This window comes from Electrona antarctica (genome assembly GCF_951216825.1).
Source record: "Electrona antarctica genome assembly, chromosome: 9".
NCBI lineage: Eukaryota > Metazoa > Chordata > Actinopteri > Myctophiformes > Myctophidae > Electrona > Electrona antarctica.
The window spans coordinates 2,746,614-2,766,054 of record NC_136790.1 but is presented as its reverse complement, the minus strand read 5'-3'; the positions used below and the strand labels follow the sequence as shown (position 1 = coordinate 2,766,054).

At 40.0% G+C, this 19,441-nt stretch overlaps 1 pseudogene across 1 annotated transcript; it reads left to right on the top strand.

Annotated features, from left to right (window-relative positions):
• Nucleotides 1-8,394: 8,394 nt before the first annotated feature.
• Nucleotides 8,395-9,046, top strand: LOC306929027 (transcription factor HES-5-like; annotated as a pseudogene). Its single transcript has 2 exons — nucleotides 8,395-8,518; nucleotides 8,627-9,046. The product of its transcript is annotated as a transcription factor HES-5-like (transcript).
• The last annotated feature ends 10,395 nt before the right edge of the window (nucleotides 9,047-19,441 follow it).

The following is a 19,441-nucleotide window of genomic DNA, read 5'->3' as shown; positions in this document are numbered from 1 at the left end:
TGTAGAGGTCTCTGTAGAGAGAATCTGATCTCTACTGGCTTCACCCCTCCTATTTATAGTCCCCAATCTACATATGAATGTGTGGGTCTGGGGCTGGTTGGACTTTCTCACCGTCTCTTAGCCAATCAGAGAGCCAGGAAGGACAATGAGGAGTGCTGCCACATGCTCAATGCTCTTACTGCGGAGGGACCATGGTTAGATCTCAGGGGAACAGGTGGAGCACTCTGTGTGTGTGTGTGTGTGTGTGTGTGTGTGTGTGTGTGTGGGGGGGGGGGGGGGGGGGGGGATCTGGGAAAGTGGTGACCCTGTAAAGAGAGCAGCCTGATGTTGAGATCAATGATTTGAACCAAGCACACTTTCAGCATCATCACTCTAGTGCAGCACACTTCTGCTGTGTTTTTATAGGACATGTCAATTTTCCCTCATCTAAATCTATAGGAAATACTATATTGTATTTTATTGTCATTAGTTGTTTTAGATGTAATTCTTCATTGCTTTGATCATTCCACTGTATATCATCTCTCATCAGCCATGAATCAGATCTACATGCCTGACTTGTAAGCTTTCTTGTTGTCTGTTTGAACGTACAGTGGTACGATTATACAATGATGCTAAACACAAAAAGCCCTGTCTGGACGGTCACGTTTTCCCCACAATAATTAAGGTTTGGTTACCTATCGTTCCTAATTCCCTGTGTTCCATCTTTCAAAATGTGTATGTTGTCACTCCCATCACTCAAGAATGATCAAGTCAGTAGTTCTCTTTACTGGTAGTTTATTAGACCAACTTCAACGGTCATAAACCCACGACAAACTCACTGGCAGCATAGTGCAGTGAAGGGAATGCGTGCCGTAGGAGCCCAAAGAACACAACAAACAACTTGCCAGCGACACCACGCTCCTTACAAACAGCCCTCTCACGGAGGTGCAAACATGCTCTGGGCTAGTGAGCTTCTACCAGGACATGACCATATATGGTAATTTACCGGCAATCACCTGTATCACAAGTACTGTGTACAAGGCAAATCTACATTATATTAATAAAGAATAGAAAAGATTACTCTAAACTGACATTGTATGGCAGTTATATATGTCATCGACTCATCTGTCCAGATACTCAAGATTGTGGAAACAAACAAATTAAGTAAACACAAAAGTACTTTATAGTTAGTCCTTTCTTGTCCATTATGTCTCAGAAGCGTGTTTAGCATTATGTTATGCTTTAGCTATTGAAAATAGCAGATCTACAAGCTCATATTGAAAATAGCAGATCTACAAGCTCATATTGAAAATAGCAGATCTACAAGCTCATAGCGCGCCACCGAGTGGCGCGCTACGAGCTTGTAGGTCTGCTATTTTTGAAAAATCGAAGAACGACTGACATAGAAACATAGCTTTTTCAGAAAACTGTCAGGATGTAGAAGACATTTTTAGAATCTGATCTCAGGTCAAAATGGGTTAAATTGACCCTATACTAAATTTCCCCAAATTCGTGCTCGAAAGAGTTTTAATTTCAGCGTGCCAAAAATTGCCAATCTGTCAGTCAGTATATATAGTGGATCATGTTTCCCCTCATAATTTCCGTCGTCTGATCTCCCACAGCTGGCTCCCTCCCTGCACGAGGTCTGAGCGTGCCCTGGTCACACGCCCTCCTCTCGGTGGAGCTGGGAGCCACAGCCACACACGGCTTCCCACACTTCAGTATGCAGGCTGTCGGCCACACTCAACAATGGAAGTGTGTCGGCCCTGACAGTCTTACGGCCGTTCCCAGGCTGGGGCGAGCTGTGGGCCTAATGCCAGTTTACAGTTCACTGCTCTGTCTGGTCAATTACAATAACTCACTGCTTTGCAGAGTGACACAGATTTAAAAAAAAACACATCGTCGCTTCTATGTGGCACGTTCAAATATGAAAGTTGGAAATTCTTTCAATTATTTCAACATTTATTAGAGCCTGACGTCGAAATAAAAAAAAGGTCTTCTGAAAGAATATATAATCAAAGATTTGTGCCGCATTTTCACGATTTTTCAAAAATAGCAGACCTACAAGCTCATAGCTTTATAGATCTGCTATTTTTCAATAGCTAAAGTATAACATAATGCTTAGTTAAAACTGTCGAGTTCATTATTTTAATACTGTATACTATTATGGTAAATCTAATGTTGTCATGTTACTGTATGTCTGAAATATTCATCATAGAAGGTTGAAGACAATATCATTCTTTTTTCAACAAAAATGATCAGAGCAAGCAATTGAATTATTGATTTAATCTTCCTTTGTATTCATTCTGTTATGTCTGTGTCATATTTTATACAATATTTTATATTGACTTTTATTGTAGCCATGGGAAACCAGATTTTGATACGTCTACATGGGCACACACTTTCCCAGCGAATAATGATATGTCTACATGGGCAGTGGGATATGTCTATAGTGTGATATGTCTACATGGGCCCTAGAGTATATACTCTAAGACACACACTTTCCCAGCGAATAATTTAGCAGATCTCATTGACATCTGGCATAAAGAGCTACATCCCACCTGTCATGTGTGGCGGCCATTAAATCTAGTCTTTTGTCCGAAGCTCCAAGGCTCCTGATTGGCTAAAGAAACAGGGACGAGGCCTGGACGAGGAACATAAATACAGAGTGCACAGCATGCAGACATCAACAGAGATCAGATCCTCTGAACACGACCAGCGTCTGCATTGCAACAGGAGCCTAACCACATCTAACCACAAGACTACTTTGTTTTCTGAGGAAAAGCAACAAATTCAATACGAAAATCTGAAAATGGCCCCTCACTTCAACCTTGATCTTCAGGATTCAATGAAGGAACAGCAATTTAGGTAAGCAATGACACTGTTTTCTTTGAACACTCACAGCCCAGAAAGGCACTTTTAAGCTTCTCAGCACTCATGGTTGTTTTTAATTTATACTGTACAAAATGCCTGGTGTAGACCTGATGTGTAGTTATATACTAACTATATATACTACTAACTATATACTAACGGTGTAGTTATATACTAACTACACACCAGGTCCTGTAGTGAGCTCTCAAATGTGATGTGATGTGTAAGTCATTAGAAACTAAGTATTCATGGCTGTTTCATTCTCACAGGTACAGATGTACACTCCACATGTTGGAGAGGAAATGCAGCACGGGCGTAGAGAAGCTGAAGGTTCTGATCGGAGAACACCTGCAGAACGGGATCCCTGCTTCAGACCTCCTGGAGAAGACGTTGTCCTTCTTCACTCTGAGAAAGACCCTGCTGTCACACAACGGCTACTCTAGATGTTCCAGAGACATCCTACGTCTCTTTCCCACAGCAGACGAAGACGTAGCACCTCTGCTGTGTCTTTAACGTGACCAGGAGGAGCTGAAAGACTTTGATGAGCTGTTCACATCTGGACCGGATTATTGATTTGAGACGCCTTTATTTTGATGTTTTGCATTGACTTCATGATATGAAAAGGAGATGATTTGTTTATTCTCTCCCTCTCAGTTGCAAATCGGTGGATAATTTTGAAATGCAATGCATTGTAAGAAGCAGTTGTACTGCTAAAGGCTTTCTTTAAGAAAGATTAATGTCACCATGTATTCTATACCTAGTATGTCTGGGTCAAATCATAATTAATTACTAAAGTATTTTTTTCTATGATAGACAACTTTCTATGTTCTGATAATGCAAAGTTTTAACAAAATATGAATACTATGATGGCCTGACTGTCTGACAGACCAAAGCTGCTTGAAATGAAGAGAGATCTTGAATTTACACTTGAGTGCTGGCCACTCACAAGACGTTGGGCACCTATATAGCAGTAATTATTATCCCTTATTAAAGGGGAATATGATTTTGTTTTATCTAAACATATTGTTTATTTTTCATTTGTCTTATTATGGTATCACATACCGATGTGCAAATATGTTTTGTTCATTATTAAAGAAAATTATAAATCCATGAATGTTGCTTTCTGTTTCATCGTTTTGTCAATCTCTCTTACCAGTCCAACCTTCATAACCGGTTATTGTATATTTGGTTTATTCTCTGACAATGGGAACACCATTTACACCTGCTGGTGATGCTCATGTTCCTTTTTTTTGATTGATTGAAATATTTATTAACAGTTTGCAGAATTACAGTACATTTCAAGCACAAACTCAATACAAAAGACTGTTAACTGTGAGTGGACGACCCAATTAAGCATTACACTGGTTTACAATAGGGTCCACCATGTTCAATTCATCAAAACATTTAGAGACGTACAAATAGACACTTCTATATAGTCAAAGAACAGAACAGGAATTCATCATAGAGGTAAAAAGGGAAAAGAGACATATACAGTGAGGGGACAAAAAGGGGGGGGGGGGATGATGATGTCTAACTTATAGACATCATCATCCAATACTATATAAACCGTGGAGTTTTAGTCCAAAACATTACATTCTAAGTTTATCAGCTTCCTAACATATTGGCTTCACAGACTGGTTGGAGCTTGTAGTAACGTGCAGTGCATCGTAGAACCTTTTTTACAAGGCACTGGATAAAATGTCTGCAAATCTATCTGCCTCGCATTGATGCTCATGTATGGCATTAACACGACATCTGCAGAGATCAGGGATCCAAGTTTGCCATATTCAGTCGATCAGTCGTACAACGGGTAGTATTGTAACATTAAACTAGTGTACATTTCATTAAGCTATTTCCGAATGTAGGGCTTCTCTGCACTTCCTGTCCAAGGATGCAGTCAAGACTGCTGGACCATTCCTCCTGCAGGTGGGATACAGTCAACACCACCCTCTAGAGGCCATGGTTGAGAACTGCAGACTGGACCTCCAGTTCGAGAAACTGAACTTGACCATAATATGGTTTTCTGGTGATAATGGTGATCACTGAGATCTGATCCATTTGAATATAGATTTTTTTAATTTGCCTTTGTTACCAAGTTGCCCTTCTTTCTTAAACTTATATATATATATATATATAGTCTGATCAGCTATGTCAGTGACGTCACACACTAACCATAGTAACCATGCTCACCTTTGCACGGACACGTAGGTACACAGGTACACAAACATACAGACAAAGCTGGTTGTTGGAGTGGTTTGCACCACTCAAAAACAAGAAATAAAAACGGCCAATTGGAGGGGGTGGGGCAGGCAGCTCCCTGGTCCCTGTGGAGGACAAGAAGTATGCCAACAACCAGGTGGTACATGGTCCCTGTGGAGGACAAGAAGTATGCCAACAACCAGGTGGTACATGGTCCCTGTGGAGGACCAGAAGTATGCCAACAACCAGGTGGTACATGGTCCCTGTGGAGGACAAGAAGTATGCCAACAACCAGGTGGTACATGGTCCCTGTGGAGGACAAGAAGTATGCCAACAACCAGGTGGTACATGGTCCCTGTGGAGGACAAGAAGTATGCCAACAACCAGGTGGTACATGGTCCCTGTGGAGGACAAGAAGTATGCCAACAACCAGGTGGTACGTGGTCCCTGTGGAGGACAAGAAGTATGCCAACAACCAGGTGGTACATGGTCCCTGTGGAGGACAAGAAGTATGCCAACAACCAGGTGGTACATGGTCCCTGTGGAGGACCAGAAGTATGCCAACAACCAGGTGGTACATGGTCCCTGTGGAGGACCAGAAGTATGCCAACAACCAGGTGGTACATGGTCCCTGTGGAGGACAAGAAGTATGCCAACAACCAGGTGGTACATGGTCCCTGTGGAGGACAAGAAGTATGCCAACAACCAGGTGGTACATGCACGGCAGTTTATCCTGTCTAGCACTCACTGTAACACACGTTCTGAAGACCACAATTACCGTCATTTGATCTTGGACTCCTTTGTCTCTGCGACAGAGATGGACAGAGACCCTTTTGTCCATTTTGCAGCATCTCTCTCCGGCCTCCTTGCGGTCGCACCTGCGACCTGGCCATCACGGCCATCGCGGCATCCTGAGCTCTGGTTTCAAAGTATGTGAGTGGATTTATGATAAGTTGGACAGTTTGCTAACACCGTATTGCTACTACAGTCACGTGTAGCCATGTGAGGATGATACATCTGAGCTCTACTGCAGTCCAATAATGTTGTACCCCCCCCCCCCCCCCCCCCCCCCCCCACCCACCGTTCTCAACAGGCCCGAAAATTAAGGCCCGGCCATCATCAAACCCTCTACACTCAAGAGAATGTCCTCGACCCCGCTACCACCCTTATAGATCTATGGAGCTGACCTGTTCTGACATTCCATATGTTGATCTGACCTCATCAAACCCTGTTTACTCAAGACATGCTCCTTATATGGCCAGTGCAGAATTCATTCCATGTTGATCTGACCCCCCCCATGCCAAAGCGCCAGCGCTCGCCCAGCAGTCTGCCGTCAACGAGGTGGATGCGTGCACGCCCTTAGGCGTCTTACTGGTAGTGTTGTGTTGCATATGTTTCCTTTAAAGTGTACATCTGACATTTCAGATGTGGGTCTCTCCTCTGCAGTGCTGGCATTCATGTTGATTGGAAGGTGCCAAGGGTGTTTGTTCCTGTTATTTTGCATGTTTATTGTATGTGTTTGGCTTTGGCACCTGCAATATTTATTGAATGATATTTATTGAAAATAAGGTTAAATTCAAGTAGGTCATTGTAATCAACTCATGGGCCTGTGTTTGCCTTTGCATGAGATAATTGATGCAATTTACTTCATTGTGCTTGGTTTATCCCACCTGTTTAAAAGCCGGCAGGCATGCTGCAGGTGAGCCTGGTGCAGGTGAGCCTGGTGCAACAACAAGAACTTCAAAATGGTAAATGGTAAATTTATATAGTGCCTTTATCCAAGGCGCTTTACATAGATGTGCATTACATTCACCCATTCACACACACATTCATACACCGATTGCAGCGGAAACCATGCAAGGTACCAACCAGCATATCGGGAGCAATTTGGGGTTCAGTATCTTGCCCAAGGACACTTCGACATGTAGCCAGGAGGAGCCGGGATTCGAACCGCCGACCCATGGATCATTGGACGACCTGCTCTACCTCTTGAGCCACAGTCAACGTTAAGGAACACAAGTGTGTAACTTTGTCCATGTTTCTGAAAAAGTGACCCAATGAGGTATTTTCCCTCCAGATGTTTACTGACGTCAGTTTCTGTCTCAACAACACAGAGCTAAACAGCCTGCAGTCACTAAAGGCCTTTTGTAGTTGAACAATGACCACAGCACACATTACAAGTGTGGGAAACTCTGACCAACTCTCTACTCACATGACTTCTAGTCTTCTATAGCCACCAGGCAGGACTCAGAAACATATGCTTCCTCTGAACACTGTGTAACTTATGTCATTTTAGTTTTGATGCATGAAAAGGATGCATTTAAACACATTCTATCTTGTATTTCACAGCAACAATCCCTGAAGTAATTTTGTTTTAAATTCACCAAATTTGAGGAAATAAATATATATAGGAATATTTGTATTTTCAAAAAAGACAGCCTTCAGTGTTTGTACATGAGGGAAAAGTATTGTGTTGCTCTTTGCAAGAAGCCATTTTATAATTGCGAATAAATCCTTGAAAATGAAATGTTTTGTTTCATAATATTAACTAATTTAATAAAACAGGAATTTGAAAATATGAGTTATTTGTTTTTTCATAATTTTCCATGATTTATATATAAAATATTTATATTTGTTTGTATTTTTTGCAATGAGTGATTCATGCCAGTCTCACACATGATGATGGTGATACGTGGGATAATTAGTGTGTTTTGCCTACCGTGTTAATGGTATACAGTAGCAGTGAGATATTGAAGTGCCATAGATACAGATTGTGTATAATATACACTATAATCATAGTTAGATCTGTCTCCCACGTGTGTGATGTAATGATGAGCGTGTGTGATGTAATGATGAGCGTGTGTGATGTAATGATGAGCGTGTGCTCAGTCAAAGGCATTGATCCCAACCATTAGACAGCAGAACTGCTCTCTTTACAGGGTCACCACTTTCCCAGATGTGTTTATTTTAAACTTGCTTTATTATATTGTATTTCTTTTCTGTTTTGTTAGGCGACCTTGGGTGACCTGAAAGGCGCTATATAAATAAAATGTATTATTATTATTATTATTACCACTTTCCCAGATTCACACAAAGTCTCTGTCCATCACCCCCCAGTCCCCCCCCATCACCCCCCAGTCCCCCCCCATCACCCCCCAGTCGTCCACCTGTTCCCCTGAGATCTAACCATTGTCCCTCAGCAGTAAGAGCATGGAGCATGTGGCACGGCAGCACTACATTCCTCATTGTCCTTCCTGGCTCTCTGATTGGCTAAGACTGTGAGAAAGTCCAACCAGACCCAGACCCACACATTCATATGGAGATTGGGGACTATAAATAGGAGGGATGAAGCCGGTAGAGATCAGATTCTCTCTCTACAGAGACCTCTACAGCACAGAGATCAGCCATGGCTCCTACAATCACTTCACCAATCACCTCTTCTAAGGAGCTCCTGACTCTGAACCACAAGGTAAATTAAACTTCATGGACACTTAAATTCCATTCATAAGATGTTTGTACTTATTCAAGGTTATGTTTTTTTTCTTGGTTATTAATGATATCTTTCTTCTTTCTGCAGATAAGAAAACCATTGGTGGAGAAGGTACGCAGAGAGCGAATCAACAGCAGCATTGAGCAGCTCAAGTCTCTCCTGGGTCCAGAGATCCTCAAACAACAAGCTGACTCCAAGCTGGAGAAAGCAGACATCCTGGAGATGACAGTTTGCTTCCTGAGACGACAGCAGCAGTATCAACCTGTCAACTCAGCTCCTGTCAATCAGGGATACTCCAGGTGTGTCCAAGAGGTGGTGCACTTCCTGTCCAAGGATGAGGTGAAGATACAGTCCCAGAGAAGACTGCTGGACCACTTCCAGAACCTGCAGTCATCCTCTGACAAGAACATGAAGGAGACATGTTTGCCTCAGCTGAGGTCTCCAGTTCAGTCCAGCATCACCGAAGAAAAGAGTTCAGTCAACATTGCCCTCTGGAGACCCTGGTAGTTAACTACAGACTGGAACTCCAACCTGACCAGTTGAGTTGACCATATTGGTCCGATGGAGTTTAATATAACAGAACTGAAAAATGCAATATTTGAATAATTGTTTTATTTTTTCTTTATTTGAAAAGATTTTCATGAACATGTAGTTCATGGCCAATGTTCTTTCGTGCTAAACTCTGACAATACTTTGGCATGAACAGAACACCATGCATGTTGCATGAATGACCTGATACATCAGAATTATCTGATATTAATGTTAGCTCCAAGCCTAGCTTGTCGTTGTGACTTATTTCAATGCTGGAATATATATACTTTACTGTCCTTATGATGAATTAAGAGTCACTGATCTGTAGTAGATCAATATGTCTAATCTATATTTACTACTATACTATCACCATAATAGTGAAGTGACACTAATATTTTTCTGTATTAGTATTATATTTTTTTAAGATCAAATTGATCTAAAAACATGACGATGTCTCCTTGAAAATGTTCCATTGTGGACTAGATGCTTTAATCTGAATGATTAATTAAGAATGATCTGTTGTAGGATCAATATTTTAAACTATAAACACCCTACTGTCACTATGTTCCAGTGATGCCATATGATTAATCTTTCCATATGGATGTTATTGATCAATATGATTGTTAAACGTTTTGTCATCACTCTGTGATTAGCTAAACCTGATCTGTTTCAAGATCTTAATTTGTTTATTTGCAAAGTATTATGCTTATCTGACTTATCTGAAGACAATGTCTTCATGTCTCTCATATGATTGATTGATGATGATATATATGATCTGTTGTGAGATCAATGGGATACTTATACGCACCATACTGTCCCTATTTTACAGTGACACTAATGTTCTTTATGATGAATCTTTCCTTACGGATGTTATTGATCAGTTTAAATCGCTCTGTAATTAGTTCATCTTGATCTATATTAAGATCTTATGTCTTCAGTTTAAGACGTGTTATAATGCTCTTCTTGGACTACACAACAATAATGGAATCTTATGATTAGACTGATCTGTTGTAAGATCAATATGTCTATTTTATCCCTTTGTTTTAACAGGGGTGATTCAAATCATACTGTCACCATTTTCTAGTGACACTAATATTTTGATTATTTTCATAATGATGTAAATCTTGTGAATGTCATTAATTGACCGAACTGGTTGTTTAACTTTTTGTCATCACTCTGTGATCCGCAAAACCTGATCTGTTTTAAGATCTTATTTCTTTCATTCGTTTTTGGATTTTACCAACTGCAAAGTATTATGGTTCTCTGACTCTGAACAAACTATACTGTGAAATGGAAAGTAATGTTTACCCACAATGCTGTTCATTTAATCGTACGTCTCTTATAGGGACCTGACTTCTCATTGTACCTCCTCTACTCTATAGTTGAGTACAGTGTATTGGAGAAATATCCAACTTATTGTTGTGATGTTTCATCACTTCTATCTTTATTCAGGTGAGGAATGTATACCTGATGTGACTCATTGAGTCTTTTCAATAAACAAACATAAACTGACATATTTTTGCCCTCTATTCATTGACGAAGACCTCAAAGTTACAATAGTAAATTCCAACACATTTTCTATCTATATATATATAGGTCTGTTAAATGTATGCCTACAGATTATGTTACACTGGTGAAGATGATGATCTAATGATAAGAAGGAGAGAGTTTGGCTATCTCTATGACATGTGATGCTACACGGTGTGAGAGTGCTCTGTTTATCCTGAGGTCCGGGGGCATAATACACACACAGAGATTGCCCACTACCCAAAGCTTTGATCTTCTAAATCATCCCACCGTACAATGAAAGGCAGAACTCAGTGTTACCAATTAGCCCCACACTGGCATATATTTATTGGTTACACGGGGGCACTCCCCTAAGATGAATAAGAACAGCATTTGAATATGAGTAACATATATACGACCTGTTATTTCGCGAATCATATTCGCTCCATATCAGCTCGACGGTCGGGGCCCCTGGAAGCAGGACAGAAGGCTTGTTCTGTCATGGAGAATTCTGACGTGTCTCTACTTTCTCAGACCCTATATAGAAATCTTTCTGTCGCTCTGTGACCTTGCTTGAGCACATGCAGCTAGGGTGCACACTCTGTTAATTAATGGTACTGCTTAAAGGTCTACATTATCCCACCACATGGAAATCTATTGAAATGCATTGGTACAAATGAAAACGGCTAACTCATTCATGCAACACTATTTTTACAAAGTCATGGTTTGTCTTTACATAATTTTGCTGAGTCATTTTTGTACAGTAGCCTATATGTCTCAAGATTCCAGTGGTTTGATAGAAAATCAACTAGGATCCCAAATTGTTGCTGGTACTGTTTCTCTCCTATAAACAATAACACCACTTTGTGTAACAAATATGATGTGTATAAATAAGACACACTTCTTTCCATTGAAATCAGTCAATAGACAAGAGTGTGGGAAACCAGAGAAAGCTCACTCACAGAGCCCCTGAAACCAGAGAAAGCTCACTCACAGAGCCCCTGTGGGACAATAGATCCAGACCTCTACCCTGGGGGAGTCAGGAGTGTCAAGTGGCAATAATGACAGCGCAACTACAGGGCAACGCTATGTGGATTTGTCTATATGGACAACAATTGATCCATCCTGAACCAGCCCTATAATTTATCTATATTTAAGAAAAATATTGTCCATAATAACGAACAACACACTATAATGTATTTCCATAAACCGAGAATCAATGTAATGATTATTTGTACAGAGAGAGGTCAGAGGTCATTCATTACTGGCCTATCTTAAGAGCAAAATATATCGTAAGATGGATGATAAATCTTTTAAGTGTGATTATACCATCAACAATTCCGTGATTGTTCTTAAAACAACTGTTCAATTATATGTATTGATTGATTGATTGAAATATTTATTAACAGTTTGCAGAATTACAGTACATTTCAAGCACAAACTCAATACAAAGACTGTTAACCTTGAGTGGACGACCCAATTAAGCATTACACTTGTTTACAAGAGGGTCCACCATGTTCAATTCATCAAAACATTTAGAGACGTACAAATAGACACTTCTATATAGTCAAAGAACAGAACAGGAATTCACCATAGAGGTAAAAAGGGAAAAGAGACATATACAGTGAGGGGAAAAAGGTGGTGGGGGGGGGGGGGGGGGGGATTCAGATTTTTACGGGGGCCAGTTTCGAATTGCAGCCGTCCGTAGGTGCCCTTTGAGAGCGGTTTTATGGGGGGGGGGGGGGGGGGGGTCATTAGGAACTGCTAGGATATATTAACACTTAACTAGGCACACTTCTATTGTTCAGTGAGAGCTCTGCAATGAACAGAGTGTGGGAAAGCTCTGGAGAGCAGAGTCCCAGTTCAATGTCTTTAGCATCCTCAACCCCACCAGCAGCTGACTATTCTCAGAGGGGAATTGGCACACTTCAAAAAGGCACCGCCTCAAACCCCCAGCATCCTCATGTTTAATAATGAAACATTTGTCAAGTAGTTCAAGGGCAGTCTGTGTTTTGCAGTATGTTAATTAATACAATATTAATGTGTCGTACTTGGCCTTATAGCCAAAACCTAAAACAAAAACCGGATATAGAAAGATTCATGTGGACGTCTGTATTTGCTAAGTTATTGATTAGCGACTACTTCAATTTTGTACAATGTTTAATGATAAATCCACAGGCAGCTAATTAGATCATTTTCCTCCAGATGGTATGTGACGTCGAGTTCTGTCTCCGCAACAAAGAGTCAACCGCCGTCACCAAAGGTCCATTCAAACTCCCTTTGTAGTGCATTGCCCACAGAACACAGGAAGTGTGGGAAACTCTGACCAACTCTCTACCCACAGGACTTCCAGCACACAGACAAGAGAAACATCTGTTTCACCTGATCAACTCCTTAACTTGAACAAAGACAAACTTTAAAATTACATTCATGTGTTGTATTTCACAAAATCAAGCTGCACATTTCTAAATTATTTGAATTCATCAAATTGTGTTTTTACAATATTTTTCTTATTTTCCAAATTCAAAGGCTACAGGTTTAGAGTGTGATTCGTAAACATGTATGTAATTTATTGGACTATTAGTTTTAGTTATGCTGCAGGACCACATTGGAAAAGGGTGTTTCATTACCCTTCAAGTGATGCCCTGGGTTTAAGTTATATTGTGATTTTACTTGTATATCTTTTATCAAAATCAAATTTCAATCAAATCAGATGAAATCAAATCAAATACAAGACAAGGTGAATTGGCTGAGATGCATTATGGGAAGAACTACTGAAAGTATCCATATGAAACAGTTAACTTTAAGTAATGAAATGTTATGCAATTCATTATGACATGATGAAGAAAGGAGATGTTTCCATCACTACATTGATCACATGAGACGACATATTGTTATTGTTGTCTTAAGTTTAGATGTAAAAGACGCCTACATTTTGCTGATTCAAGTTATGAAGAATTGAGAAAGAAAGAAACAAGGAAACAAAGTCAGATACTAATTGAGACGGTATAATATCAAATAACAATATGTTGGCAAATACATTGTACATAAGGTTCATGGTTAAAATAGCAACAAATGAGAACTGCTCATTCAAGTAGCTTTCTAATGTAATTGTTTCTACATGTCATTTTGTAAACAGATTGATGATTGATTTGTTTTTACATCCGGAGACCGCGTCCAGGATGGGCTTCAGATGCGCCTCCTCAGGAGACAGATGCATAAACAAAATAATGATCTACGTTGTACCATGTTTAATGTCAGTATCACACATGGATAATGGGATGAATACTGAATAGTGTTTATGTGTAATATCTTGAAGTAGAAACGAAATGTGCCTATAATACTACTGTACAGTTTTGACTTGGTCAGTAAATTGTGTGGATTGTTCCATGTTAGATCATTGATGATCGTTATCTGTCTTTCATGTGTGTGATGTGATGATAAGCGTACGTACGCTCAGTCAAAGTCATTGATCTCAGCATCAGGCAGAAGATCTGATCTCTTTACAGGGTCACCACTTTCCCAGATTCACACAAAGCCTCTGTCCAGTTGTCCACCTGTTCCCCTGAGATCTAACCATAGTAAGAGCATTGAGCATGTGGCAGCACACTCCTCATTGTCCTTCCTGACTCTCTGATTGGCTAAAGACTGTGAGAAAGTCCAACCAGACCCAGATCCACACATTCATATGGATATTGGGGACTATAAATAGGAGGGATGAAGCCAGTAGGGATCAGATCCTCTCTATAGAGACCTCTACACAGCACGGCACAGAGAGATCAGATCCTCTCTATAGAGACCTCTACACAGCACAAAGAGATCAGATCCTCTCTATAGAGACCTCTACACAGCACAAAGAGATCAGATCCTCTCTATAGAGACCTCTACACAGCACAGCACAGAGAGATCAGATCCTCTCTATAGAGACCTCTACGCAGCACAGAGAGATCAGATCCTCTCTACAGAGACCTCTACGCAGCACAGCACAGAGAGATCAGATCCTCTCTATAGAGACCTCTACGCAGCACAGCACAGAGAGATCAGATCCTCTCTATAGAGACCTCTACACAGCACAACACAGAGAGATCAGCCTGGCACCACTTCACCAATCACCTCCTATAGCACCGGAGTTTAAACCACAAGGTAAATTGAAGTCTCAACTTCATGGACATTTAATTCCTAAGATGTTTGTACTTATTCAAGGCTATGTTATTCTTCAGAATTTGTTTGTTAATGATGTCTTTCTTTCTTCTTTCTGCAGTTAAGAAACAAGTTACGCAGAGAGCGAATCAACAGCAGCATTGAGCAGCTCAAGTCTCTCCTGGGTTCAGAGATCCTCAAACAACAAGCTGACTCCAACTTGGAGAAAGCAGACATCCTGGAGATGACAGTTTGTTTCCTGAGACGACAGCAGCAGTATCAACCTGTCAACTGAGCTCCTGTCAATCAGGGATACCCCCAGGTGCGTCCAAGAGGTGGTGCACTTCCTGTCCAAAGATGAGGGGAAGATACAGTCTCAGAGAACTGCTGGACCACTTCCAGAACCTGCAGTCATCCTCTGACAAGAGACTTGTTTGCCTCAGCTGAGGTATTCAGTTCAGTCCAGCGTCACGAAGAAGAATAGTCCAGTCATCATCGCCGCCTGGAGGCCCTGGTAATAAACTACAGACTGGAATTCCAACCTGACCAACTGAGTTGACCATATTGGTCCAAGATTACTATAACAGAACTGAAAATTTCAACAACGAAGAAATTGTTTTATCTTTTTCTGTATTTTTTTATTTTTATGAACAACTTCTTAGTTTGATATTTACAATGTCATGATATGCAGAAAACTGCCCATTGTGTCTTTCATGCTGAACTCTGACAATACTTTGGCATGAACCATGCATGATGCATGAATACCTCAGAATAATCTGATTCTATAATTACTGTAAACTCCAAGCCCAGCTCTGAAAACTTTCACTGCTGGATTATTATTATATTATAATAATATATTATCTGACTGTTATACAATTGTTATAAGGACTTTACTGTCCTTCTTATGTGGAATAGATACAATACTGTAATCTAAGTGATTAAATAACACTGGTCTGTTTTAAGATCAGTGTGTCTAATCCTTTTGTTTTAAAAGGGATCATTATAATCATGTAGGCCAGTGAAGGCCACTGTCAACAATGTCTGGCTACTTATCTGTAGCCTGTTTGGGGGAAAACATTTGATCAAATTGATCTAAAAACATGACATTTTCCTCATTGAAAATGTTCTATTGTGGACTAGATATCATGCTTTAATCTGAATGATTAATTAAGAATGATCTGTTGTAAGATCAATATAAACGATCCTTAAAGGAACACTTATAAGCACCCTACTGCCACTATGTTCCAGTGATGCCATGTGATTAATCTTTCTCTATGGATGTTATTGATCAATAATATGATTGTTAAACGTTTTGTCATCACTCTGTGAACTGTGATTAGCTAAACTTGATCTATATTAAGATCTTATTTTGTTTATTTTTGCCATTATTTTATGTGAAAAGTATTGTGGTTATCTATGAGTTATCATTGTACATCCTCTACTCTATTTGAGTACAGTGTCTAAATATCCAATTTATTGTTGTGATGTGTCATCACTTCTATCTCCCTTCGGGTGACGAATTTATACCTGATATTTCAATAAACAAACATAAACTGACATCTTTTTGCCCTTTGTCCTTTTCTCTATTCATTGATGAAGACCTCCAAGTTAACTCCATGTTACAATAGCCAATATCGTGCAGGAGGATGCTAAACGCACACCAGTGTTAGTAGTGGTGCCAGCTCACGGCAGAAAACATCTAAAGAGTTTAAGTCTTAAAAAGACAAAAAGAGTGGCTGCACACACTGATAGCCAAAGAGCCGATTATTTATTAGGATGCAGAGTAAATACTCTGCATCCTAATAAATAATCGGCTCTTTGGCAGTCTTTTGATATGATTAATATTACTTAATATCAGTAATGCAAGGCTACAGATAATGTCACACACTGAAGATCTAATGGAAGAGAGTTTGGTCATTAGATCTCTATGTAATGTAATGTAATGTAATGGGAATCTATGCAAATGCCATTGCTTCCCTCGAGGTAAATACAAATGAAAACAGCTAAACTCATTCATGTCGCACTATTTTACAAAGTCATGGTTTGTCTCACATCATTTTCACTAAATCATTTTCAAGCACTTTTAATGACTCAATTTTTGCAGTTTTCTATAGAAAACCAACTTATATCACCACATGTTTCCACTACTGTTTCTCTCCTAAACAATGACGTCACATTGTGTCACTAATGTGACACAATGTAACTAAACAAGACACACTTCTATTGTCTCTCCAGTCAATAGACTGATGTGTGAGAGAGAGTGTGGGAAACCAGAGAAAGCTCACTCACAGAGCCCCTGTGGGACAATAGATCCAGATCTCTACCCTGGGGGAGTCAGAGGTTGACTGGGGTCTCTATAAGGACAAGTATTGATCCACACATGCACCACACAGGGCAAACTCGGTGAAAAATGTGGGTATTATTTAAAAATATATATATTCATAGAAGAATAATAATGGAGATGGGAACTTCTTCTTTGGTCCATCCATTCCTGGGACATGTGAGAATGGTTCAGTGGGGGGGGGGGGGGGGGGAGCCCACCTTGGGTGTATGGGATTTTTCTCCCTAAACCTTTTTTTTACAAAAGTAAGTTGATAATTATGTATATTGACCAAAAAAAAGATTAAAAAATAAATAAAGATATAGGGGAGCTGGGGCTGGAGCTGGGGCTGCTGCTGGGGGAGTCTAACACCAGCTCACGTAGACCAGGAAGAGTGCAGTGTCAACAATGCATGGAGTGTTGCTGTCACATCATCTAGAACAGATGTGAACAAAAAACAAAAAACAATTGCACGATTGAATAGGAGTTCTAGCGTTAGACCCCTCCAGCCCCAGCTTCATCTCCAGCTGCAGCCCCAGCTCCCCTATATCTTTATTTATTTTTTTATATTTATTTTTGGTCAATATACATAATTATCAACTTACTTTTGTAAAAAAAGGTTTAGGGAGAAATTCCCCTTTAACGCGGGTGAAATTCACCCGAACACCTGCCTGTAGAAAAAAACAGGGATGTGGGCGGGGAAACAAACCTACCTAAGCTACCTTCTATGATGTCACTGAGCATCATGACATTACTGAAAGACCCGCCCTGCACCTCAGACATAAGCAGCATTGTGAAAATGTAAAATATGATTGTCCAGGTGAAAATCACACGTGTTTAGTGTTCTAGGGTTAAAAGTAAAGGCTTCCAAATCTTCTTAAATTCCTCAAGTTTATCTTTGAATATGAATCAAATTGAGTGAGTTTCTGTCATCTCACTGAGCCAAAGCTTGACTGTGTGCACATCATTCTCAAAGGGAAATTGGCACACTTCAGGAAGGAGCTGTCTCAAACACAAAGCGTCATGTTTCATGTTTAAAAATTAAACATTTATCAAGGAATTCATAATTGTAATACCACACAATTAATATTATACTAGAAATATCATACAAACTATTTGTGACGTTGAACATGTTTCTTGAAATCCTGAAAATATACCCAATGAGGTCTTTTCCCTCCAGATGGTTTGTGACGTCGTGTTCTGTCTCAATAACACAGAGCTAAACAGCCGTCAGTCACTAAAGGTCCATTCAAAGTCCCTTTATAGTGCATTGACCACAGCACACACACACACACACACACACACACACACACACACACACACACACACACACACACACACACACACACACACACACACACACACACACACACACACACAGCACACAAGAGACTCAGTGTGGGAAACTCTGACCAACTCTCTACTCACACGACTTCCAGCCAACAGGCAGGAGGAACATCTGCTTCCTCGGTGTTGTGTTTCACAGTAACAATCTGCCAGTTATTAGGTTACTTTTGTGCACATTAAAACTACGTAAAAATATATATCAATATATATGTACAATATATATGTACAATCTTAACCAATGTTATTGGTTAAGATTGTACAACATTGACAAAGGCTTGTATTTTATAAATGTAAATACATCCTTAAAAATAAAGCCTTTTGTTATAGAGTAACTATTTCAACAAAGCATTAATTTGAAAAAGTTATTTGTTTTTTCATCACTGACATATTTAAATGTATGTTTTTTTGGTACTTAATAAATGAATGCCACAGACGAAAAACAGTCTAAGTCCACACTATTGATCCATAATGTATAAATGATAGATAAGGGTTCAGGACGAGGCCTTTTCGTGGAGGGGTCAGAATTAAATTCGGACTTAGACTGTTTTTTGTCTGTGGTACTATACATATCAGTATCCCACATGTGATGGGATAATTAGTGTGCGTTCTGCTTGTACCGTTATTGTTAATGATATACAGTAAAGCAGAATTGTGAGATGAGTGCCAGATATACAAGTAGATACATAATGTGCTATGTACATTATATACAATGTTGACGTGCCAGTCAGTAAATTGTTCAGATTATTCTATGATGTCCCATTAGGTGATGTAATGATGAGCGTGTGCTCAGTCAAAGCCATTGATCTCAACTTCACGGCAGCAGATCTGCTCTCTTTACAGGGTCACCACTTTCCCAGATCCACACAAAGTCTCTCTCCAGTCGTCCACCTGTTCCCCTGAGATCTAACCATTGTCCCTCCGCAGTAAGAGCATTGAGCATGTGGCAGCACTCCTCATTGTCCTTCCTGGCTCTCTGATTGGCTAAGAGACTGTGAGAAAGTCCAACCAGACCCAGACCCACACATTCATATGTAGATTGGGGACTATAAATAGGAGGG